This window comes from Coturnix japonica, chromosome 3, assembly GCF_001577835.2.
Source record: "Coturnix japonica isolate 7356 chromosome 3, Coturnix japonica 2.1, whole genome shotgun sequence".
Lineage (NCBI taxonomy): Eukaryota > Metazoa > Chordata > Aves > Galliformes > Phasianidae > Coturnix > Coturnix japonica.
The window spans coordinates 68,557,232-68,583,651 of NC_029518.1; the positions used below are offsets into that span (position 1 = coordinate 68,557,232).

The 26,420-nt window shown below is 42.6% G+C and overlaps 1 protein-coding gene across 4 annotated transcripts in view; it reads left to right on the forward strand.

Moving 5' to 3' along the window:
* Window positions 1-26,420, forward strand: part of BACH2 (BTB domain and CNC homolog 2) — a 180,521-nt gene that overhangs the window by 21,494 nt on the left and 132,607 nt on the right. Inside the window, exons 2-3 of one of the 4 annotated variants that reach the window (XM_015858930.2) lie at window positions 12,613-12,749; window positions 16,758-16,844. The exons of 2 other annotated variants lie outside the window; for them this stretch is intronic. The gene's annotated coding sequence lies outside the window, so the exon portion shown is untranslated. The remainder of the gene's footprint in view (window positions 1-12,612; window positions 12,750-16,757; window positions 16,845-26,420) is intronic. One more of the 4 variants, XM_015858928.2, reaches the window with a different exon arrangement.

Sequence of the window (26,420 nt, forward strand, 5' to 3'; positions counted from 1 at the left end):
ATTTTCTTCCCAACTGCATTAGACTTTTTAATTTAAGAAAAGAATTTATTTTTTTTTTCAGGTTTTAAGTACTGTGCATTATTCTTCACAGGGATAATACTTTGCGCATACTGAGATGTATTATACACATGTCATTTGTTCTTGGGCACCAGTATAACATACGTGGGTGTCAACTGCGTATCGCTGTGGTTTTTAACCAATTTATGATAGTTTTGTTCTGATGCAAAGCTTAAGAGTGCTAGAATCAGGATTGCCACCCACTTTAAATGTTGTTGTTAGCAGATAGCTTTTATTTCAGTCACTTAAAATTTTTAACATTGTGAAGGTGTTTTGAAAGGTTTGTGTGTTTTTAAAGAAAGTTTTATATTGCATCTGGATAGTATCTACCAGTGCTGGTGCTAGAGATCGTTCTCCTGTGACAGCAGTGCGTGTGTAGGATTTGACTGTGTTAATTAATTAACAGATTCCACTGAGCTCTTGGTCCTCCTAGAAGAGCAGGGTCATCCCTGTTAAGCACTTGAACAGGACGTGGCCAAACGAGCAGCGGCATTCAGTCAAAGCTCACACTGATCCTCTGGATTAAGTCCAGGGAGCCCATCATTTCTAGGAATACACGTGTTGCATCGAATGCACTTACATAAGGACTGCACGTGTTAACAGCCCCGAGGGCAAGTAATCCATGGGATCTCTAGCAGCATATCTGGTGAGGGACTGGCAAGTTCATGCTCAGGAGAGGTCCAGACAAGGTGGTGGGGCTCCACAGCCTGCTCCTTCCTGTTTGTAAACAGCAGTCTCAAGCTTTCCTTCTCCAGCAGTGAGGTTGAGTAGCTATGAAGCGTGGCCAGTGCAGTCCATGTGAATATTTCTAAAGGAAACTAATAAGGCTGCATGCTTTTGCCTCCAGTCAACTCTTTGACTGAATTTAACTTGAAGATTAGAGGATGCAGCCACAAGCATGCACACACAAGCTTGTAGAGAGATGAATGTTCCAAGTGAAAAAAATGCCCAGAGTAAATTTGTAGTGTATGTAAACAAATACATCATAAACATTCAGTGCCTGCTTGTTACTTTATTTGGTAGGTTATCCTGTATATTGCCTAGTGGCATGTGCAAAATACTTACAAATGTTGGGCTTGAACTTTTGGGATCTTCTCAATGAAATAGGCTGAGATTCTTCGTTCTTCTATATGCATAATATGGAGGCTACCTGCCTTCCCGGGGCTTAGTTGATCCCATAGTTAAGTTTAAAGAGAAGAAACACCAAACAGGATGGTGTGACCTACATCTGCTCTGGTGAAGATGATAAGGGAGGAGGTGTTTGGGACCTTCTGGAGAGAAGAGGCCTCATCCTGTGAGGGAAAGGCTGTGGAGGGGGAGAGCAGCCCAGCAGCAACCAGAGGGTTGCTGAGGGAGGCTGGCTGGCACTTTGAGATGCTGGCAGCCTGTTCCTAAAAGCAAACAGAGCAAAACAGGTGGAGGTAAGTACACAGGGTATCTCAGTAAACCTGTTGGCTTTAATCAGCTTATGAAAAGCGAGCTGCATCTGCAGTGTGCATGTGTCAAGCTTGCAGGGTAAGCCCTGGTGTGGGCGTACATGTGGCTTTGTGTCCTCCCTGGATGCCCCGGTGGCCCAGGTATCCTCTGAACAACCTGCTGGGAAGGGAAAGCCTCACTACTGAGTGTGATTAGCCTGAGTTTCCTGAGCACCTGGAAAACTGCATGTGGTGACTGCTTGAGGTGAATTCAGAGCTATGTTCAGGACAGATTACCATCACTCCACAGAATTAGTAGCACAAATGCTTTCATGCCTCTTTCTACTTTGCTGAGCACGTTTCTTTCCTTAGGGGCTTTGTTACCTTCTCTTTAGTCCCCACTGACTATTTTATTTTTATTTTTTGACGTTCCTTATCCCTCTGAAGAAGACAAAAGACTATAATATTAAAAGATAATTTCATAGAGAGGAATACAGTTTTTCCTTGTGCAGATTAAAATAATGTTCTGTGATAATTAGCACGTGGGAATTGATTTTCTGCAAGAAACAACTTTGGGCTAAATGGTGGAGCTGTGCATGTTGTGTATAACCCTTGCAGTTTTTCAAGGCTGCAATAGAAAGAGCCTTAATCATGCAAGAACAGTAATCACTTTCCAACGTTTTCAGGTCTCGAAATGTGAACATCAAACAGAAGAACAATGAAAAAAAATCTGAAATTCATCAGCCATTTGCATCGAAGTTTGCCAGGTCCCACACTGTAAATGTGGTGGTACTTCAAAGCCTATGACAATTCCATTAAAAAAATAATAATCCACATCCTCTTGAAATATTAACATAGGAGAAAAACAAAGGAATAGGCTCTTTCAGCATCAGCGGTACCTAAAGTTGAGACACAAAATCACAGCATTTCATTATCACCAGACTTCCTACTGTCTCCTTTGAATGTAGTTAACAAACTCTGTACTTTTTACCCTCCTAACGTAAACTGTTTGTGTGGACAGGCGGGGCTCAAACTGGGGCACAGCTGTGCTGGAAGGAGATCTGATACCTTACAGCTAAGTAGAGAACTGGGAGTTTCCATGGGACTGCCAGGTCCAAGGATGCAGTTGCAGGATCCTTGCTGATGGGAAGCATAATTTAACAGGAAGCCCTTCAGTGAACTCACTGTACCTTAAAAGAAATGATAGAGTGTGTGGGGAACTGCTGTTTTGTCTGTCCTCATACAGTTTTGGTGTATGCTGGAGGTTGCTTTCTAGAGCCCATTTAACATCCATCCATACACTTGCTTTTTTCTTGTGCACTGTGGAAGAACTAAAATTGTGGACCTGCAATTAAATCTGAATTGTTGCCGAGTGTTTGCTTAAGCCTACTTGGAGCCTGAGAGGACAGTGCTGCTGTGGACCCTAGTGCCCTTTCTCAAAGTGTGCTAGCAGGGAGGGTGACCTCAAGAGGTCCCAGGAAAGGAGGCAGTGTTGGTGCCTTCTTGGGTCAAACTAAGCCCAAAGAGTTGAAGTTTACTCCCCAGCTCCATCAGGGTTTCCCGGGGAGCACTGATGAGGCAATGTGATTCTGCTGGCTGTGCAGCTTGTACAATAGGTGTTTCTTTAGGGGAAAGGATGTGTCTGAAATGAAAAAAGCCTGGCAGTACCAAAGCTGTAAATACACAATGGGCTGGCAGCAAGCAGATGTTGTTACCTCCTAGCAGGGTTCAAGGGCTGTGTGTAAGTGTTGTTTCTTCTGGTGGTGTGAGTGATGCACAGGCACTCGTGCCTTGTTCCTCCCTGTCCACATTACCAATGTGACTATTCTGCAAGCAGCTTCTCTCACTGTGGCATTTCCCATCTCCTGCGTTGCAGTGTCTGAGTTTGAAATATCTTGGTGCTGATTATGCAAAACACCAGCTTTTCATCTCCACATCCTTTTGTGTGAGCCCTGTGTTGAGTTCAGTATGGATTTAATAGTTTTTGAATATTGTATGTTAATTGCTTCCAATTTTCTATTGCTTAATCTCTTGGCCACTTCAACTCAATTACTGTTCTAGCTGTCCTTTTCTGAAATGTGTAATACCTGCTCTGTTTTTTATTTTTTTCCTCTCAGTTTCATTTAAATACCTGATAGCTTAAGTAAACCTTGCTTGATACATTTTGCTTAAGATGACAGATTCCCATTAAATCAAATACAGGAGTTTGTCTAGTTAACAGGGAGAGTGTGTAGCACTACTGAGTGGAAAATATACTGGATTGTAGCCTACAGCATCACAATGAGATTGGTTCGTTTCTTGTTGATTATTACATATATCAGGTTCTCAAAATTATTTACTACTGCTCTTCGTGCTGCGTTTTCTCATGGCAAATGACCTTTCCAGTTCCCCTAGATATTAGTTTTGTTGAGGAGAAAAAAAATCTTCTGCTTATTGAAGTTGAATGGGAAGGTGCCTCATCGGAAGGCAGTGAGTAGTCTGTCCCCCAGGGTGAAAAATGTATCAAGGTGGCACAGCGCTTCAACTCTGATGTTTATACAGGCTTTCTTTGAGAGGAGCAGGAGCTGCTGCTGCTGGAGTCCTTCTGAAACACAGTGCTGGGAGTCCTTGTGTTCAGAAGAAAGCTCCTGCCAGAGGATGGAGGGGGAGTTTGGAGGTCCTGGGAAGTTGGTGTGGTGGGGGCAAGGAGGCTGAGTGGGTGATGGTGCAGTGGGTCTGAGCCTTTGTACAGAGCTTGAGTCCCCCTGGCGTGTGGCACTGTGCCAGTTCTGAGCTTGTCCTTCAGGTAGCAGAAGATGAGCAATTTCTGCCTAAAAGATGTGAGAGCCAGACCAGGCGATAGATAAGATGGGAAGTGTCCTTGCCGTACTGTCTGGCTTTTTTTTTTTTAATAAGGAGGTTGTGATGAAGCAGAAGCACAGGGATGCCTCTGCATAGCCTCAGACTACTTACTCCCTGACTTGCTCTCCATGCAAATCCAGATCCTGCTGTTTACCTTCCCCAGAGAGTACTTGGCTGTCACAGGGATGAGCCTAAATAAAGCCTCGTGAGAGTAAATGTGAGATCTGTCAGAGATAGCGCAAAATGGTTTCTTAATGAGTCTTTGCTGCAGTATTTCACAATGGACCTTTGCAAAAGTATGAGAAGCATTCACCTGGGTGGCTTAACATCCTCTGTGGGGCTGGGAGCGGCTTCTTGGCCTGTGGCAAGATGGATACTGGGCTCCACCAGCCGCCAGCTCCCTGCTGCCAGCCCAAAAGCCCAGGTGTGCAGCCTGTGCGTGGTGCGGGAGGTTTTGTACTCAGCACCAAGACCGCTCACGGGCTGGGAGCTGGTGATGGCTCTATAAGTCAGTGTTTTGAAAGGAAATGAATGTGCTTCTCTGGATACCCATGAATTGATCCAGGTGCTTGTTTCCATCGCAGACAATGGCTCATTCATGAGTGTAACCCGAAGAGGATATAGTCCGTTGTACCTTTTTTTTTTTTTCTTTTTCTTTTTTTTTTCTTTTTTAAACTGAAGAAGTATTTTTATGTGATTGAGTTCAAAACAAAACAAATCAATCAGCTGTAACACTAAAACATGAAGTGCGTTCACAGCTTCATGGCATATCTTATATTTTTTCCCCTCTATATTGTCATTCCCCACAAAAACAAATGGATTGAAGGTGCTGAGCAAATGACTGATCACAGTGGGTGCTGCATTGCCACTCCTGTGCTGCCTTGAGGTGCTTGCTGGTTGTACGTCTGTGGCTGAAGAGTTTGATTATCTTAATTGCTGCTAAACAAGACCAGTAGGACCAGAAGCTTGGATCACATCTGAGATGCTCTATCCTAAAAACTGAATGTAAATATGCTAAAAGTGCCTTCACTTTTCCTTCCTCTTTATCGCTTCTTAAAATAAATGGAAACAGACAAGTACCCATTTTCTTTTAGAAATATCCACAAAACTCTGGAATACCAGGATATAAGCATGACAGTGCTACCAGACTACTGAAACACCACATGGAAGTGTTAAGTTGAGTAAAGAGATCAGTTTCTTTTGTTTCACATTATAGGGTATTATTTAAAACAGGTCGCAGCTTGTTGTTTTAAAGCCAGTGATTTACAGCCTCTGTACACACAGGGGCCACAAGGAGGAGAAGGGGAGAGCTGAGCTTTGGGGCATGTGCTGTACTGTTGTGCCGCCTGCTTGCCAGATGCTTCCACTCCACATGTTGGGCACTGCTTATTCTCTGCAGTTTCCTAAATCCTACTAATTTTCTCTTCTGTAAATCAGCAGTTCCCTTTCCTAGCAATTAATCATTTGTTTATTTTTTTCCCTTCTATTTTTAATCCTTCTCATTCATCAACTCTTGCATTTTAATCTTCCAGTAATAGAAAAGTTGTATGTATTTCTGATCCATTCATATCCTTACCCACATACTCCAGTTACACGTCTTTATTTTGGTGACCAGCAGCAGGATGCTTCAGAGGAAAGAGCAGTACTCCTGCCCGTCTTGAAGTGTAAACATAGAATTGTACAGTGGTTTGGACCTTAAAGCCTGTGCATTTCCAAACTCTCTGTTGTGGGTAGAGTTGCCACCCAGTAGAGCGGGCTACTCAGGGCCCCATTCAGCCTGGCCTTGGATACAACATCTTTACAACTTGTAATAATCTTGGCTTTCACTCTTACTGGGTGAATACTGAAATGTTTTATGTTCTTTTCCAAAAATTCAGTGAGGTAGGAAACTCTCATACAATACCTTTGGAGTCCAGCTGAGCTCTTGGCCTGCAGGATAGAAACTGGAATGAGTTACTAGGTGGTAAATTGCATGTTGTGTATAATAGTACTTTCTTCAACACACTTTGAGTTTTTATTTGGTTTAGATCAATTTTCTGCCTGTGTTATGAGATAAAAGAACTTTCCTGTTTTATCCTCCCAGAATATTTTCTAAAACATATATTTTAAGCAGACCAAATATCCCTAGAATCTAGGAGGCTCCCACAGCTCAGATGTTATCACCATTGGGCTACATTGGTGCTCAGCAGCACTGGTGCAAAGGACTTGCTATCTCCCTTTTGTTTTTGCCCTCCCAGAGCTGGGGGTGGCTAGGGGCAGGCCTGGCATCCCAGTACAGAAGCCAAAGCCATCACCACCAGTGGGGCCAGCTGTCACTCAGATCAGCGAGGCTCTTGTCAAATGATTTAAAAGCCATCACTCTGTGCGTGTGTCTCTCAGTTTTTGACAAAGCGCCAGAGAGGTATCTATCAGATGAGCGGTCTGATTGAATGATAGCTCTTTTGTTCCAGGATATACCTACAATGCATCTATATAATCATTTCTGCTTTATTTTACTTTTATGTATTAATTCTACAGAAAAGTTTATAAAAGCCACATTGTGTTTCTTAAGTGATTCTTCCAACAAAACCTAGACTTACAAGTGCTTGGTGAGAACAGTGATGGGACGAGCATTGTTGATACCTGCAGGAGCAGTGGAAAATGAAAGTGCTGAGTCCTGTGGTTACTGCTCACACAGGGACACGGCAGGCCCAGAGAGCTTATGGGAGGGCACATCAGGGGGTCTACAGCTCTATATTTGAATGCATGTATGAAATACCATCTCTTTGACAACATCTGCTGCGTGCATTTCACATCATCCCAGAGCTTGCTCAGACATCTGAAGAACTTCCCACCTCTCAGTTGCGCGACGATAGCGATGCCTTTGTGGACTCAGATCAGTGAATTCTCTATAGTACATAGTGCTCCTCTGCATTTAACGCGTATATGTAACTGCTTGGAAAAAATTAAATTCATTTTACCTTGCTGAAACTGTCAGTGAAGGGAAATTGTGTGTTTTTCCCTTGAGAGTTGGGATAGTTTTTTTTTCCAGTCTTCTTTCATTGAAAGCCGTAGTCAAGTGCTACTTTTCCTCTCTCTCCCTTTCTTTACAGAATCCACTTTCTGCTTTTCTTGTGTTCAGAATTATGCAAAACAGTTGCAAAACATAAACATTCAGCAGTAAATGCCGTCGAAATGTATTCTAAAAAGATTCCACCGTTAACCACACCAAAGGAAACAAAAATGCAAGGTTCTTCAAATCAATGTAACATGCAGGAAGTGACATTTAAATTCTGACTCATTTGAAATTAAGATGTCTTACCATTTTCCTCTTTCTAAGTGTTGAAGATTTTCCATTAGTTAAAGGATTGTCTTGCAGCCCTTCAAGAATAAGTTTAACCATATTTTTTTTAAGAGGCTTAAGCTATTGGGTATTTTTAAGAAGATGGTGTGCACTTGAATATAAAAGCTTAGTGGGCGCTGCATGTATTTAATTGGCTATTTGAGAACCTTTGCGAGAGGGCTGACCTCAGAAATATTAGGAAATGGTAGTCCCACTGCTTATCTTCACACTTCATAAAAACCATTGTTTAATTCCTGGAAGAAGAGGGTGTTTCAGTCACTCCGCTTTTTTTCTTTGTTCTGGTTTGCTTTACTTCTATTGGTCTTTTTCCTGGTCCCCTTCAGTGCAGGAATATGGTATTGAAACAACTGTGTGGTTTATGGCTGTTGCTCTCAAGGTTTTCATTTTTTCCTCATGTGGAAGCCTCGTGTCAAGCTTCCAGTAAACACATTTTCTCAAATCCAAATTGAAAGCGAGGGCTGCAACACGGATATGCTTTTAGCTGTGAAATCAGGGTCAGTATCACTTGCACACATCCAGTCCCAGTAGCACTGAGCTTAGACTTGCATGAGCATTGGTGTTTGCCCCCGTGCTTAGCAGCTGATGGCATCCAGGGCTCTTCTGGGTGACAGGATAAGCTAAGAGTCCGTCGACCACTGGAACTGTTTGAACAAGCATTCTCTCATTCCTCTTTGAAGGGGATTGCTCAAGCAAACGCTTGTCCTTTCTTTGGGTTTGAATTGCTAACCTTTCATGTGTTGGGTGCGCTATGAATTGCATAAAACTGTTGATGCTCTTTTAAAGCATGAAAGGACAATGCGTTTGTTTCATTTCTCAGATGTCTGCCAGAAATTCTTGATATCACTGGTGTGTCAAGATGTTATCTAAATCACTTAAATTCTGTACTTCAGCATTTCCCCCTTTCTAGGGTTGAGAAAAAAATCAAACTTCAGCTATGAGCTGTTTTTCAAATGGGGTATAACATTCGATGTTCTTTTAGCCAGCAAAACTATCCGAGTTGCTAATTGTTATAGTTTTGATCATTGTTGTATCTTCTTTATCAGAATATGTTTTCATTTCTTTTCTCTACAACTTCTCTGCTGCATTGTGGTGAAGTAAATCTTTTATCTCATGTGCATCTCCAGTATATTGCTCTGTCAGCCAGAATTGTCTCTGGTATTCAGGAGATACTGGAAGATTTCAAAGCACAACCTCTTAAGAAAAAAAGAAATAAATTAAAAAAAAAAAAAAATCCACTAAAGCACTGTTAAATAATTAAGATGCTTTGGGCATTATCAGAATTGACAGTGTTCTTGCCATAATATACATATGCAAAAACTGTAAGAAGTTTAATATTTTATAGCAAGGATAACTCCAAAACCTAAATCTGCTGTCTTGTTTCTATGGTAACAAATATTGAAATATGTCTAGCCAACACTGTGGGTCCCCCCACCCCCATTTAATTTCAGTCTATGGGTTCTAGGAATTCATTAAAACTGTAGAATCCTTTTAAAATTGGTCCGTTCTGTTGTAAAATTCCCTAAGATTAATGTTGAACATAACTTTAAATTTTAACATAAACATTTCTTTGAGAGAGATTTCTTAGCAAGTGAAGGATTAGAGTTATATTTCTAAGCCTGTATGCACATTGATCTGGTATTTTTGTTCTTCGCTGGTGAGTTGGATTTTCTTTTCTTCACATGACTGTAGTTAAAAAATTGAGTTTCAGACTATGGATTCTGCTGGTAATATTAAAGGCTCCTAAACTGGAGCTGTCTGGCTGGAAGATAACAATGGTGTGAAGTCAGCACCTGCATGATTAAAGTCAGTGGTCAGGACTTCTGTGTGAGAGCCTGATCTTAAGATTAAAAAGATTACCTACTGGGGGTTTAGCCTTTATTTCAATTAATTGCACTTAATTTTTTCTCTTAGTACAGAGCCTTTTCTGGGTGTCCGAGTTAAGCTATTTCATGCCTTCCTTCTTCTGGTTGTTTTTCTTTTGAGAGCAGCGTTGGGAGTAATCTTAAGTGTTGGCTGTGAGGTTCTATTCTCCCAATGGTAACTCAAACCACAAGCACGTAGCCCTAGAAGCAACAGAAAATTGTTGAAGTTTTGAAGTGAGAACGTAAGGTCCAGTCAACATTTTGCATCCGGTTGACCAGTCAGCATTAGATAGAACTGGAAACATAATGGCTTCTGCTCTACACTGGAGGTACTCTCATCCAAACACTTTTCCTTGAAGAAACAGATAACTGGGAACTTGAAAATCAGACCCATCAGTCATAATAGATGCCTTCATTGAAAAGGAGATGCAACCGGAGGCAGAGACTGAAGGACTCAATGCAGGCGGAAGGTGGTGCTGGGAAAAAGTGAGGATCAGGCATGGGTGTCATTGAAGAATAGTGAGAGAGAAAGTGTGTTTTCAGTGCACGAAGGATTATTTCCTGTGAGGAATGGCTGATTTCAGTGCTGAGTGAAAGAAAAGGGTAGTGTAAATGCACTAGTCTGTAGTTAAACCCCCAAAACCTCATTTCATGATTGCAAATACTATGTAGAAAAAGAATGGGGATAACATTCTGTGAAGAAGTTGCTTCAGCTTGCTCCACCACCTTGGCCCTTCCTACACCCTCACAGTCAGGGACAGCCACATGCACCCACCCTTTGCAATATTTTGGACTTTCTAGACTTCTACAAGAGTCCTTGGAAGACTTGAACTCTCTGCATTGAGCTTCACCCATGATGGCAGTTTAAATGATGCATGCATAGTCCTGTCCCCAAGAAAATGCATTTTTATCGAGGATCATTTTCTTTTTATTTTATGATGCCTTTTCCCTTAAAAAATTTATATTTATATATATATATATATATAAATATATATTTATATATATATACATAAAATAAAGCGTCCCCTGTATTATAACTACAGAATGAAGTGCTTGGTTTTTCAAGACAGGGATTTGAAGTCTCCTTATGTAGTGCAGGGAAGGTAGTGATTGAATGATCTGTAAGCTGAAGTGAAAGCTGATTTTTTTTTCTTTCTTTCTTCTTCTTCTTTTTTTCTTTAAAATCCAAACAAAAGTCTGCAAAATCTTGTTCTTTCATTCCCCCGGTTCAGTGTGGAACTGGGTGAAACCACAGATGAGCTCCTGCCCAAACTTTTTTTTTATTAAAGTAATCAATTTTTCTTAAATGGCGCAAGAATACAGTTAATGAAATGGGCTCCGTGTTGAGGATTTCTTGCATCATGCCGACAGACTTGTCAAATTTATTTTCTGGAAAACTGAGCAGGATTGAGAGCAGGATTATGTGTCTGCATAAAAGCTGTGACTATTCCCCTTCCATTAGGCTTTTAATCTTTCACAGGCAAAGCTGGGCTGCCTGCTGAAGCGTTGCCAGTTGGTAGCTGTCAGGGAGCTTTCACCATGGACAAATGCGTCCACACCAGTTTTTCCACCTTACTTTAAAACATCTGGTATATATCAGGGTCCTACACACCCTTTTTGACTCCAGGAGCTGTGAAGTGAAAAAGCAACTTGTATGCTTGTCTGATCAGCTCTCACATTCTCATATGGTGTCTGTATAATCAGATGCATCAAATAATACTTTGATTCACTCCTACGGCTTGAAAAATATGTAGAGTCAGGTTTAGATTAATTGCTTAAATCCTGCAGAGAGGGAGAGCGAACTTAGGGATGGGTGTGAGAGTTTAGAATACCAACGGTTATACTGTCTGCTCCATGCAAGACAAAGGCAGAGTTCAAGCCACAGTTGCTACTAATAACCTTCACTGTGTTTTTGCAAGAATAGATATTTTCCTTAATATGAGCAATCCCGTACAAAGATGCACACCAGATGATTGCATAGAATAGGCAGTGTGACTGCACGCCTAGAAGACAGACAGTGTTATGGGAGCGTTTGTTTCCTGCAGGAGCTAAAAGCTCCTTTTGGAGGAGAAGGATTTGTAGAGATGGGCTTATTTTAAATCTCTGTGAGTAGTCAGTGCTACCACTGACAACGGGGCAATTTTCTTTCTGGTAGCTTTTTTGGAGATCTGATGTGTGTGAAGTAAATGCTGGATGATGAGAGTCCACAGTGACTTCTGTGGGGTATTGCCAGCAGCCAGCCTCATGTCCCTGCTAATTCAATATTCACTTTCTTGAATATGAGTCTTCCAGAGGTGAACTTTGGAAGGATTATGTGTAGTGACATCATTGCAGCTTCCTTTTTTGTCCTCAATTCCCCAGCCTTATGGTGGGGAGTTTGCCTCTGTCCCCTCAGTCTGTTGGCTGTTTCCATGGCAGTTTCTGCCGTGCCATTTCAAGACACAAAGCACATCGTCATTTTGCTTAGCCCCACAGCAGCTCCAAACTTGGGCTGGTTTAATTAAAAAACAGAGCAGCAGCAGAGCAGGATTGGGGCGGGAGTGCCTGGAGTTGTGGAATGCTTGGGGCAGAAGGCTCAGCCTGCCTCCCTCTGCCTGCCACAGGAGATCCCTATGGGAGAAGGGAGTGGTGTTGAGATCTGCCATGTGCCTCTGGGAGCTGCATCGTGCCCAAAACACCCTGGTTATAGAGAGCTGTCCCACCTTTGTTTTCCATTGATGTGGCAAGCCCCTTCTCCATCCTAAACATTTTGCCAGAGTGGATAGGTGACAAAGCTGTGAATTTCTGCTCCATGTCACGCACTCATAGAATTTTAAATCCTCACCCTGCCTTTCATCTTGTGAACTGTTTTCTGCAGATATTTCCTAACTTCTCCCATGACGTTTTAGCCTGTTTCTTCAGAAGATTGTATGGGCTGAAAGAGACTATTGTTTCTGCAAGAGTGCAAGCATGTGCACATTTGCTGATCTGGTTGGTACAGGATTTCGAGAGTGGGTGTTTGACTGAGGAGCAGGATTTGGATGTGTGTGCATATGAATTCTTGCTTGCAGCGTGCTCTCCTATTTCATAAATAAGATCACATTTCACTTTCTAGGTTCCTCAGTTGTGTTGCTCCAAAAGCTGAACTCCGATATCATGAGACGTAAACAAGGAAATGGCATACAGTGAGATTACAGAAACTTCACTTAGCAGAGATTTGCAGACTGTTTTGTTTTTCAGCTCTGTTCCTGGGTAGGTATCAACCAACCACTTGTGTGGAGACTTGAGCACAATTACTGTTCACAAATATCACAGGTTTGAAATGAATACTTTGTGCTTCCTTCCTTGTTCCAGTGTCTGGATTTTCAGTTTTAAAGCCCAGACTAGCACATACTTCTCAGCATGGCATTTTGCTTTGGCAATGGAGCTGTGCTTGCCAGCTCTTGAGACACTGTAACCCAAGCATTGCATTTAGAACAAACTCTTATTGCATGGTGTAAACTACTTTGCAAAATGTTTTTCAGTTGAGTGGTGTCACTAGGGAACAAAGAAACCGCTGGGGGTTGTTTTTGTTTCACACCCTGGATCTTGTCAGATGCAACCTTGCCCCAGATTTGCTTCCACTTTTGGGAATGTTACCTAGAGAATGGCACTGGGATAATTCCAGCTTCCTCGTCTATCCTGGTTACACAAATTTTTGCCAGCCATGAAGTGACATCTCCTATGGGCATGGAGTGAGTGCTAGTCTGCAGCCATCTGACAATACTCCACATCCCTGAGGGAGACAGATTTTTTACACAAGCAGATAGTAATGGGAAAAGGGAAATCATTTTAAACTAGAAAAGGAGAAGTTTAGATTAGATGCTGGAGGAAATTCTTTGCTCAGAGGGTGGTGAGGCTGCCCAGAGAAGCTGTGGGTGCCCCATCTTTGGGGGCACTCAAGGCCAGGTTGGATGGGCGGCCTGAGCTGGGGGATGGCAACCCTGCCCATGGCAAAAGGGTTGGAACTGGATGGGCTTTTAAGTCCCTTCCAACTCAAGCCATTCTGTAGTGATTCTATGATTCCCAGCTTCATATGGTTTCCCTGCTTCCTCAGGAGTAGTTGCTCTTGGGGAATAACTCCTTGGCAGTAGAGGATGAAAGCTGAGACTTGTTGGTAATATAAGAGTTGGTGAGGATTGATCTTGTGGTTTGTTGAAGGATTTTGTTCCACTGAAAAGATTTTTGATGGATGGATGCTCAGGAATTACTGGGTGTTGACAAAAGCAGTTGACAACAGCCAGTTCTGTACAAGTATGGGGAAGAGCTTCTAGCCTCACCCAATGCCACTTGTGCTTTTAGCAACACTGGACCAAACTGCTATTTCAGCTGTCCGTGAGAGGCTTTTTCAGTGCTTCAGTGGGGTAATAGCCTATTCATCTCCCTGGCTTTCACAGACCACCTCTGCTCCTTGCCCAAGTGATGTTGCTTAAATTGCACGTCCTTTGCAGAAGCTTGAGAGCACAGTGCAGAGCATGGGAGCTGCCTTTTCCTATCTGACATTCCTTTTGTTTGGGAGTGAGTGAGCCCTTGCTACTGCAGCCAGGAATACCAGAGGTACCGTTTTACTGTCAGTTTCTTCTCTGCACTCCTGAGGATTGCATGTAGGGCAGTTTGGAGGGTTCCTAGCAGTGCAGCTCCATGTTTAAAGTCAGCAATTTCATTAGAGCCCTAAATTATTTACCTTAAAGAATTCAAGCCCTTAATTATTTACCTTTTAGAACAGTCTTTCTGTGTCATGCATTGGCTTGACCATAGGACTGCGCTCTGCTCTGGGTTGTGAGCATCTCAGCATAATATTGAGGGCCATTCCAGCATTTTACTACTAATTTTATTTCCATACACAATGAAATGAAAATATTACAGGTGGGGTTACAGTGTGAATCATCAAGACGTAAAAAGGATTTATGCAGCCCTGCTCCAAGCCTGGGAATTGCATGGGCTGTTTGTGGATCCGTGATTGTGCTGCTCTTTCAGCAAGAGCCTGCTGAGCTCCCGGTGTCATGCTTTCTTCCTGCTGCTCTGTGCTTGGCCCTAGGACAACAGCACTCAAACCCTACTAAAAAAGTTTGTAATTTCCTCACCAACTTTTCCGTTTATCGCTGTCATGCTTGAGAGTTTGATAAATGGTTTGGGAAGCGCTACCACTTTTTTACAGGAAGAGAGCTAAAGTTAAAGACAAAGGATCGTGGGGATATCACAGCCTTGCCATGGAGACGTCTCAGTGTCACATAATATTTCATGCAATGGAAATGCAGTTCCTTTTTGCATTTGCTGTGAGCAGTCGTGTTTTGTTTGAGAGAAGCCAGGGTTTCAGGATGGGTAAGAGCTTGCCATTAGCAACTGCTTGGGAAAAGCTGGACTGAGAGACTTGTGTGCCCTGCCCTGTGGCAGCCCTCAGCTGGCCTGTCCCAATGGCTGTAGAAATAGTGGGGAGCCACAGCGTGGCTGCACCTTCACTGCCAGCAAATGTCAGTGCTTTCCTTTGCTTTCCTCCTGTGGCACTGGCACACAGCTCAGCTATGTCCAGTGCACTGAGTGTGGCAGGGGATGCATGAGGGGAAGTGCAGCTGCTACCCGCAGTGTTTCTTCCAGCACATCCCCTTTTCAATGTTATTTCTTATAACCTACCTTTGCTACACTGAATTAAAAATATGGGAAGTGAATAAAAATGGTAAATGGTGTCAACTGGCATTGTATCCAGCTCCAAGAAGGTTCACAGCCACTGCACGACCTGCAGCCCTCTGCACGGCTCATCACTTTCTCCCCATCCAACCTCTGATTTCCTGTCCATGTGCAGTGAAGTTTCTAACTCTGGTGTATTTTCTGCTCTCCCCCTTGGCCTAGCTCTTGGCTGCACTGCATCCAGTGTTGGTGGCTCCATGCTGCTGGGGCTGTGGTATGGAGGTTACCTGGCACAGGCACAGGGTTAGCCCGGTCCTTGTTCAGGAAGCTGCAAATCCTATCACACTTACTCTGTAAAGAATATTTTGATTGTTGTTATGATTATTATTATTATTATTATTATTATTATTGGTTTTGTTCTTTTGAAAGCTTGTAAATTGAGCAGATTCAGGTTTTTGTCACGGACAGCAAGGTTCATTTTTCACAGAAGTCAGTTCTTCTCAGTGCAAGACCCAGGTTGAAAATCTCTGGGTTGCCAGAACGTGTTGAGTTTTTCCAGGCACTTTGTTCTTTATGAAATGAGTCAGTCAGACTGTTGTGACCAAAACCTTGCAACAGAGCTCTCTCTGGCAGACACTCATGTTGGCCATGGACAGAGCACACTGAACAACTGAGCACCAGTATGGCAGGAAGGGTGTCACAGCCATATCTCTGTGTGCTGTGAATCCACCTGTACTTTGTTTCTCCATGTGAAAGTGAGCAAGGGATCACGTGCAGGTGGCTGTGTTGCATCTTCTGGTGTGAAGGTTTTTGTTTTGTTTGCTTTCAGAGGAAGCAATGAAATATTGATGTTAATGGCATTTCCAGGACTGAACATCCAATCCTGTTTTTTCTTCACTTATGATGTGTCTTCAGGCGACTCAGAGAGGCTAGTGGTTTTTTTATGAGGTGGTATCTTCAGTTGGGTTTCTACCACACCGGCTTTTTTCTTCCTTATTTAATTGTGGAAGTTTCTTATACAGAGTGTCCATTATGTTGCATTAGAAGAGTTTGACGCTGAAGCGTGAAACAAGTAGTGTGTGAAGTAGGGACTGAGCACAGGCACAAAAAACCCTTTTGAGAATTTTAAGCAAAATCATCACCTAAATAGTGTTGTATGACCCAAGTTCAGGGAAAGAGTATGATTAAGTAATTTTACAGGTATTATTTTTACATTGCTACTATGGTTATTAGTGGCGTATATTTACTAATGAATCTGAAAGAAACATTAAAGAGGCTCCCTCTTCCCTTGTGCGCCTGATTTTGGTGGCACTGTGCTGCTGTCCCTGAGGGATTTGGGCTCAGGGAGCTGAGTTCTCTATCACGGCTTTGCAAGCAAGTTGCTGTCCCTGTTAGGCTGCTGTCTGCTCTGGTTGGTCAGTAAGCAATTTTATCAAAAAAGACTTTTTCTTGTTTAAGATTTTCATGACACTTAGTAGGAAAAAAAAAACCCCGAATGTCTAAAATATCAGCTGGGAAGTCGAACTGCTGCAATACAAATAATAGATAACCTCATCCAGTTAATCAGTTTTCTCTTTTGTGTTGGTTTTCACGCAGAGCGATGAGGCAAGAGAGAAGTTTTTAAAAACAGAAAAATGTGATTGCAGAAACATCATTGTTGGCAGGAGGACTCGGTGGATTCAGGTAATAATGTGACACTGCTCGTTTATTATGCTTTAAAAACTGACTAGATTTCAGGTTGACTGTGGCTTTTTGTCAGGAACTGAGTGGTAGAGGTTGGTGACAAGGTATAACAAGAGCTGATGGCTGGCTGTTAAATTAATTCAGACCCAGCAAGAGAGTGTAAGTGTTCTGGCAGCAGGAGTGGGTTCTGAATGGGACATTGTTGCTAGGGCCAGGACATCTTTTGTCATCTCAGGCTGTTAAAAATGAAGTTGGTCTTTTTTTTTAATTGTTATTATTTAATTGTGGGGTTGTCATTTTTACGCTATGAGTCAGGATCTTAGAACTTTGTTAATATAGGAAGAAAGCTCCAGGCCTGCGGAATAAGGTCAAATGATTAGCTGTCCCTTCAGACTACGAAATGCTGAATCTGTGACTATTTCCCTTGAATTCCCCGTCTTAAAAGATTTCTGGCTCAGAACAGATTGTTATCTGCTAAAACACCCATACCTGAATCTTTACTGTAGCAGACTAACACTGGGTGTTTTGTATGAATGAAGACAATTTCTTCTTACAGAATGGTAGCAATTGTAACGCGCAGTGTTTAAATATACTACCAATATGTTGGCAAAGTTACCTTAAAATATCATCTTTAATATATTCAGACCCTACTCACTAAGAAATGTGAGTTGTTAGCTAAAATGCATCTCTTGTGTTTTTAATCATTCTAATTACTTTCCTAACTGAGAGGCAGAGATGGCTGGAGGGAGGATATTTGGAGTGCCAGTTGCAGTGCAGTTCCTAAGTGGAGCCAGATCCTGCCCTCACATTTCTTAGGCAGTCCTGGTGAAGCCATCAGGCTTTTCTGGAACACAAGGGTTTTCCCCATGTATATTTGATTTCAGGATAATGGCTTACAGTGGCTTTGTCACACACTGATTTCTCACACGTATGAGGAAGTAGAAAAGCATGTATCCTTGACAGAGTAGACTATTGGTTTTCAGCACAAATTTTTTTGAGGAGCAGATTGGCAGAGCTGGTTGCCTTAGACCGAGCTGATTTTTACTGGAGATTCCTTTGCGTTTTCTTTGTTAGATGCTAGGCGGGAAAAAAAACATGCAATTGCAGCTTTGCATTTCTGTATTCATGACCAAGAAGGACATTTAAATAGTGTGTGAATGGGTGTGGATTTAGTATTTCCTCCAGCCAGCTTCTTTTTAATGTTAAATTGCATCCTCTGGAAAGGTAGTTGCTGTATCAACATCAGCGTAATGACATTTTATTAAAAAATCAATATCCAGCCATAGGAATGTGTCTTGGTGTAAACAGTCGTGTGCTTATGGCTGTGATGTGCATATGTTTGCAAATGTAATGGACTTGGTAACTTGGATAAACACTGTATGTGTGACTCATAGTGGAGTATGAACTTACTTTAAAGCAGCAAGTGTGGGATTTGTTGAATATTGTGTTGTTTGCATCCCTGCATACTTACATTAGGTCATGATTAATCTCAAATTGGCCAACAACCTGGGAGGAGAATTACTGCTGATCTCCCATAGGTGACTCCAGAAATAAACATAAGGATGGAAGTGCTTGAAAAAGCATAAATAGTAGTTAGAATTCATAGAATCATAAAGTAAACATATGGTACAAGGTCCTCTAAAATGTAACACTTGAAAGCTTTTTTATATAGTTTCAGAAAAGGTTTGTTTAGCTATCACAAGGAAAGTAAATATTTTCATTCCTTTTCCTTCAGTTCTTTCTCATTCCATTCCACTTTTTTTACCTTTTTTTAGTTTTGGTGGTCTGGGGCATCAAAACCAGGCATACCTAGAAAGCTCCATTTGGAGTAGTCTGCTAATTATTCTTCTCTTGGTGGAGTCTCAAGGTGTTTGTGCAGTGTCTGGATGGAGTTGGTGCCAGTGGACATGATGGGTGCTGCAGCAGCCCCAGGGTCTGTCAGGACAGTGTCCATTCTGTAGCACACACATCAAGGCTCAGTGCTGGGTGATGTGATCCCAGCATGTGCTCAAGGTGCACAAGGGGGCTGCACGCTGTGGCATCCCCAGTCTTCTGACATGTTTTGCGGATGGCATTTTAAGCAACAGTAGCAGGATGGTGTGTTGGGAGGAGAGGCCAGTGCTGTGAGGGGTGAAGGAGGAAGATGGGGAGCAGGGGGCTGGGCAGGGAGGGCAGCAGGAAAGGGGGTGCCGGGAGGAACATGCGGCTCTGGGGGGAAATGCTATGTGCTTTGCAGTTGCTTGTGTGGATAGAAACCAGATGGTGTGCTGGAACACCCGCTTGCTCGGGTGACGGTGGAGCCAAACATATGGTTAATGGTTAGGAGGAATAGCTTGCAGAGCCAGGGCTTTGCTGACTGCCTCGCATTACAGATTGTTACAGTGTGTCATTACATTGCCAAACTAAGTGCTTAATACCCAGTGCGGCGCTGGGCACACATCGGCACAGATGACTTTCCATGCAGAGCTGGCGCAGCCAGGGGGCTGACATCACGCATGGCTCCGCGCACCCCCCCACCACATCCTCTAGACCCCACTCACCGTGGAAGTGCCGTAAATCTGGGCTTTTACAAGCCCCAAACCTACAGCAGGCAGCTTTCCTGTTCTGCGTGCGTGCCTTTAATCCAGTTATTTCCAGCGGCGTACGGTTGGGTTTTGCTTTTCTCCCCACAGCGTCCAAGTTCACCTCGGCTGTGGCCCTGCGCTTACATGCCCAGCATTTGAAGTTCCTGCGCCGGGAGCTTTGGGCAACACCAGGCCTATGTTATCTAAGGAACTGCTGAGCTCATTCATCTCCTTTTCACGGCCCGCTTCCTTTTATTTTTAGCCAAATCCGTCAGGCCTGACAGGCGGGTAATTTGAGCCAGAGAAAGGGCAAAGCTCCAGGTCCTTTCCACAAAGCAATTCTTCTCCTCCCTCCTGGGAAGGCTCCAAACTCGGCCTGCTCCAGGCAGATGGATTTGTTGAGTCATGTGAGATCATTTACACAAAAACACAGTGAGGCAGTGAAGAGAAAAAAAAAAAAAAAAGAAAAAAAAAAAAGAAGGAAAGAAAAAGAAAACGGAGGGGGAAGGGGGGTGGGGGAGCGTGTGCTGCTGTTGGTTGGGCTGAGAGGGTAGGAAATGTGCTGCGCGGCAGCGAGACGGAGGAATGCAGCGGATTCATTCTTGTATAAGGTAATGTCTAGTTTACAGTGCAGGGTGGAGCCAGCGTGGAGAAATCACTCGAAAACAGATTACTCATTTAAAACTAAAGATTCTCCTCGAAATAGAACAACTGAGACCCAAAACAACCAGCAAGCTGTGCACACACACAACAAAGGACATGCTGTTGACAGCGCTGGTTTCCAGGAGCGAGGATCTCCTAGCCAGGGCTGCTAGAAATCAGCTTGCCCCAGTACTGCAGTAATGGCTTTGTCAGGGCTGGTGAACCCAGTAACAGCACTGTTGTATGCCCACAAGGGATGGTTTGGGGCGCTGGGAAGGAGCAATGTGGTGACTATGGCAGGTGAACTGCTGTCATGGTGTGGGGCCACAGTGGGGCCATGCCTTCCTTGTGGCACAATCTGCACCACACCAGGGAGTGAACTGCATTTGGGCATGGGGATTGAATGCTGATTGTGTTACCATTTGCAACCTAAACTAACCCTGGCGTGTTTTGGATTGTTTTGTTTATTTGAGTGGGTGGTAAGAGAGAACATCCAGCTTGGATGGGGTTATTTAGATCTTCATGCATCCCTGAGAGAATTATGTCGGGTTAATTTTGCCATTTTGTAATGATATGTATTCAAACCTTAAATAGACATGGACTGTATTTAAATATTCTTAATATGATTTCCAGTTACTCTAGATTTCTTAACATGGCAATATTGAATGTCAGTGTGTCATCCCGATGATGACTGAAAGCAGGAGCAGAAACTGCAATTGGAAATTAGTGGAGCGCACACACAATGAAGCAAGTTCAATGCAAAGTATTTTCTTTAGTTCTTCGCTGCACTTAAGGAACTCATGTATGTGCAAATGCAGGTTTGTATTTTAACTTGACTCTTGCAGAGAACAGCATCTTCTGCAGACTGCTCAGGGCAATGTCCAGTCAAGATGCCGTCCTTTTGGGAAGGGAGTGTTTGCTTGCAGCCTGCCCCACTCTGCTTGGCCTTGTCTTCCTTTTTTCTTCTCCTGCTTCTTTTTTTTTAATGCTTTCATCTGAAAGGCCACTGGATTTCACGGCTTGCTCACTGCACCGCGCTGTGCTATTGAGCATGTTTGGCATGGAGAGAGACTTCTCAGCTAGACCAGCTTTCTGCTTAAGAGTTTTCTCACTTGGAGGAAAGCCTTTGTCTCCTGTCTCTTTATCAGCCTCCCTCATTAACTGTGGAGTTGGAGCACTTGGCAGCACCCCGAGTCCCGGCTGGGTCCCACATTGGCCACTGCACAAACTTACAGGAGGATCCTTGCCCATCAGTTTACAGCTGAGATCTGGGGTGAGAAGCAGCAAGGGATGAGAGTGTAAAGAAGATGTATGTGGCCAAACTGGAGACTAGGGCCGTGTGTTAAAGGGTGACCACATAACTAGAAATCACTATAGGTTGCACAGAGATTCTCCAAGAAGTTACAGAAGACAGTGTTGCTATTTATTCTTTTTGCATAGTTACTGTAATGTTCTTTCCCCCCACTTCCCCAAATACCTAATTATCCTGCATTTTCTCTTTCTGTGAGCAACATTTCTCATAGTTTACACAGAGCTGCAATTCATGTTAAATTCTCAATTTGTAAAGCCAACCTCCCATCAGTGTCTGTGGGATTTCTACCAGAAAAGAAGTTTGTGAGGAGCCAAAGTCTTTTTTTTTTTTTCTTTTAAATGACGTTGTCTGAGTGGACAATCTCTGTGTAATTCCTCTATAAATTTTTCAGTTCTGTAGCTTTATCGCTGTTTATTGCACTTGGAAGACTTGTAATTTTACTTAATACCCTACACCCTAATATCTCCTTTCTCTCCTCTTATGTTGCCACATTCATTGTTTTCTGCTTCTTTATAGCAGACATCCAGCTAGACTAGACAGGTTTTGGGAACTGTTCGTGACCTGACTATCAGGAAAATCAGCCTTACTCTTCCTTCTCTCTCTTTCACAGCTGCTCAGCTTCCCCTCCTTCTTCTAAAAACTGTGTTGTCTGTAAGATGCTATCAGCCTTGTACTTCTTTTATCTCACTTCTCATATTGCTTCTATTCTTCTGGCCATACTACCTCTTCCTCTATTTCATGATTAGACCTGGAATTTCTTTGCTGCTGGCACCTTCCGTCACTGCACATACCGTGGCGCTGCCTCCTTTGGGATCCAAGGAAGTGCTCACATGTTATGTCATGTACTGCACTTGGCTTCAGTTTCCACAGCATACACCAGGTAGAGGGTATCTTCTTGAGTAATGATTCTTTCATTGCAACCAGCTGCTCTCAGTTCTGAGCTCACAGCGCTAGCACTTGAGAAGGGAAATTCCTTGGCAGATGTGTGTTGAGTCTTGAAGTTGTTGTGGTATCTCCATATACTGTTTTAGACCTGCGCAGAGAGCACTGTTGTCCTCCCACCTGAACCATTTCCATTAGATTGTCTCTCCTTTAGCTCATGTTATTTCCACACTGGGATTCTACATTATTTCCTGAGAAGAGTTGAATACAGGACGCCTCCAGAAATGAGAGCTATAACAGCCCTGTTTTCTCTAAGAGACAGACTTGTTCCCCATTCCCAGAGCTGGATTCTAACTGCGATGAGCAGTGGTTATCACTGTGGCTGTCCAAGGCAGAAGCGAAGCAGGAGATCCTTGATGCCTAATGACCCAAAGCAGCAGAATTGTGGGTTCTATTCTGAGGTTTGACCTAATTGCTTATAACGAAGAGATGCATCTCATAGCTGGTTCCTGGAATTCACACCACTGAGGCACACCAAAGTGCTTGTTGTTATTTCAGCAAAAAAAGGCAGTTGCTTTTTTTTTTTTTTTTTTCCTTAAGGCTTGAAAGATCTTCATTTCCTTCCGAAGATCTTATTCTGTGCCGTAATTGTACAGCCTTCCCCAATATGAAGTTGTGCCAAGGAGAGCCTTGCAAGCAAGGTAACCCTGTACTTTGAGCTCCAATTATACCCTAAGTAAGGATCAAATAGCAGTTCCCTTCCGCAGAAAACTTGAGCAAACTTTATAATCCTCTGCAGAGGGATCAGTGGGCTGAGAGCTGATTTGTAAGAAGAGTGGGGCAGTGACCTCCTTATATCTCAAAGTATTCGTTTATGGCATTTACAAGCATGTACTTATCTTAAATAAATCTCTAGAGTGACATGCTCTCCCTGCAGAAAGTCATGGAAACTTCAGTGTATTGGTGGCAGTTTTCTCTACTTAATGCATGCATCTAAAGGGCTGCCCAGAGATTAAGTGAGTTTTTTTCTAAACATTCATGAATCTAAATTTACATGGAGCTTTTTAAGGCATTAAATGTTCATAGATTTTTCTCACGCAGTAGTGAACTGGTGCAATGAGGAAGTGCAAGACTGTTCATAATGTATTCTGAAACTTAGCTTTTCCTAGTTGTGGCCAAATCCCATTAGCTGTGGTTTCCTTGCTTCCTTTTCCTCCTGTTGAGCCTTCTGGATGGTGGCTTCTTTGAACAGCTTGACTGGAGAATCTGCTCTGAAAATCTCCCAGCCTGTTCACTATTCTCAGTTACTTGGGGAGCAGCTTATCACCCTCTCGTCAGCAAACTTCAACTAGCTTCTGCTACAATGCCTCTGTCAGACACAGACCAACCAAGCTTAAATTTCTTTACTTTCCATTCAGTTGAACACAGCAGAAGTAAAAGTCTTTTCAGAGATTAAACTTTGCCTGATGGTTTAATGATGTATCATTCCCAACAGACAGCACAGGATGTATAAAATTGACTTCTTTATTCCCTTCTAGCATCCTCAGAGATACTTAAGAGTTGCTTAGGGGTTTCTGGCAAAGGTATGTGAGCATCCTCTGATACTCTACTGTAGTAGCAGCTTTTTCAAGTTAATGTTAAAAGAACTAAGTTGTTTTAAGACTCTGTTCAGCCCATTAGCTTTTATTCTTAACATACAGTTCCTGTAGCATTTCTAACTGCTAACACGACCTTCTATTTTTTTCACTTTGATCCCATTGTAAATTAAATTCATGTCAGCAAATGCTGTTTCTGATCATGCACTGTAAAAAGGTCCCTTTTTACCTAAGTCACAGGCCCCTTGCTTGTTCACAGCCTTTGTGTAATTAATGGGGAACATGCTATTACTCCCTAACACATTTATTCATGTATAATAGTTATTTATGGACCATATTTGGCATTAAATGGGTATCGCTGCTCTTGAGGCATTTTGGTGGCTAAATAGCTGGTGTTATATCCTCTGGTCACTCATTTTGATGTTTTTCCTGCGTCCATACTGAAGCGTGTGTGTTACACAAATATTTTAAGGAATAGAAATGTCCTCATTTTACAGAGATGTTTATCTGTAAGTGAGTGGAATTATATTAATGTTTTTTCTGAGTTGATCAAATTCTAAGTGCTAAGATGAAAGGCCCACTATTATGTTAGTACTCCTCTTGCAAAAGCAGGGCTGTTTGTGGGAGCAGGGTGATTTATCTTCTGTATCCGCTTCTCTAATTACAGCATGAAAAGACCCTAAAGAATCCTGCTAGTAAAAGATCTCCTTTTTGCAACCAGTGTAAAAATCAGGTTTAAAATACATTTTAACTGGTGCTCAGTTCCACACACAGTACCTCTTCATTACCGTGGTCACAGCATAAATGAATGAATCTGATAGCTTACTTGGTTGTGCAAATGTCAGATGTCTTTCTTCTTCATCAAAATATTCCCTTTATCAATGATATCTGCTGTCACATAGCTCCAAGCTGTTGCCCGTTTATTTAGTAAAAGGGAGCTTCATATTTGGGAAAATAAACCAGCACTTGCATGTTTGCTTCTTACTGAGAAATGGTGAGAATATTTTATCAATTTCAGCTTCTTGTTTTCTATTTGAATACTTTCTCAAAATTAATAATGAAGTGCTAAAAAGCGAGATTGTCACACCATCACCTTCTGGGGGGATGGCATAAATAATTATCAGGGGCTATCTCTCTGCTTGGTTTTGGGTTGATTGCTTATTGTTTTCCACATCCTGCCATGAATGCCTTTGAAGCTCCTGCAGAATGATTGAACTGTGCTGGACCAGCTCAGCCTTGTTACTGCCTTTCTCTGTACTGTCCACACTGATATCTGGCTTCAAAATTGGGATTGATGTCAGAATCCAGGTTGTTTTGCCCTTTTTTTCCCTTGGATGCATCACTTAGGTGCAAATATCAGTGGGATTTCAAAGTCCGTCTGTAGTCCATCATGGTAGAGCCAGAAGGGCCACATGGAGGACATCTCACACAGGTCTCACAGAGCTGCAGCAGGTATACGTGGCACAGCCATGCTTGCTCAAATGCAATTTAGAGAGCAAGAGGTTAAAAGGTCAGCATAAATCACAGTCTAAAGCAGGCTTTTTCATCTTTGGTCTGTTCTTAGGTGGTGCTAATTTGGTGATGCAGTTCAAGTGTGTGGCCAACAATTTTGACTGCCCAGAGGATAACTTCCCACCCAATGGGAAGTTATTTTTTCTGCTGAGTTTTGCCCCTTTTGAGTGTTGTAATTGGAAATAACTGCAAATAAAGGGCCAGAGGTTTATGAGGGTATTCTGGACTGTTCACTTTTAAAAAAAAAAATTAAAAAATGTGATTAATTCTTTCTGGGGCGAAGTGGAGAAGAATTCATGCCCTAAACTATGGAAAAGTTTTTATATTTAATGCTGATTTTAACCATGAAGCATCCGTGACTTAGATACCATTTGAAATGCTGCACACAAAAATGACCCAAGGGTTGGAGCATCTGCCCTATGAGAACAGGCTGGGGCTGTTCATTGTGAAGGCTCTGGAGAGACCTGATAGCAGCCTTTCACTATCTAAAAGGGTGTGGGGGGGAGGGGAATAAGAAAGTATGGGATCAGATTCTTTAACTAAATCTATTGTGATAGGACAAAGGAAAATGGTTTCAAACTTAAAGAGGGGAGATTTAGATTGGGTATAAGAGAAAGTTTTATTATGATAAAGGTAGTGAAGTGCTGGAACAGGTTGCCTAGAGAGGTGGTAGATGATCCATTCCTGGAGACATCCAAGGTCAGGCTGGACCAGACTCTTGAGTGACCTGGTCTAGCTGCGTGTCCCTTTTCATTGCAGCTGAGTTGGACTAAGATGACCTTTAGTGGTCCACAATTTTATGAAGTACTGCTACAATTTCCAGAAGAGGAAAAACATGCAAGCTGGTGACACATATTTTGATTTTCAGTACAGTAGGTGGCAGGAGAGACAAAATGACAGCTTCACTGAGGTAGCTGCTTGTCCACATGCCGCTATAACAAAAGAAGGCCTCACCACATCTACACCCAATATCAGAGGGAGGTTGTATTGCCAGGTGATGTTTGTCATCTGATGTGATAGACACGGGGACATAAAAAGGTGGAATGTTAGACACTGAGATACCCATGTT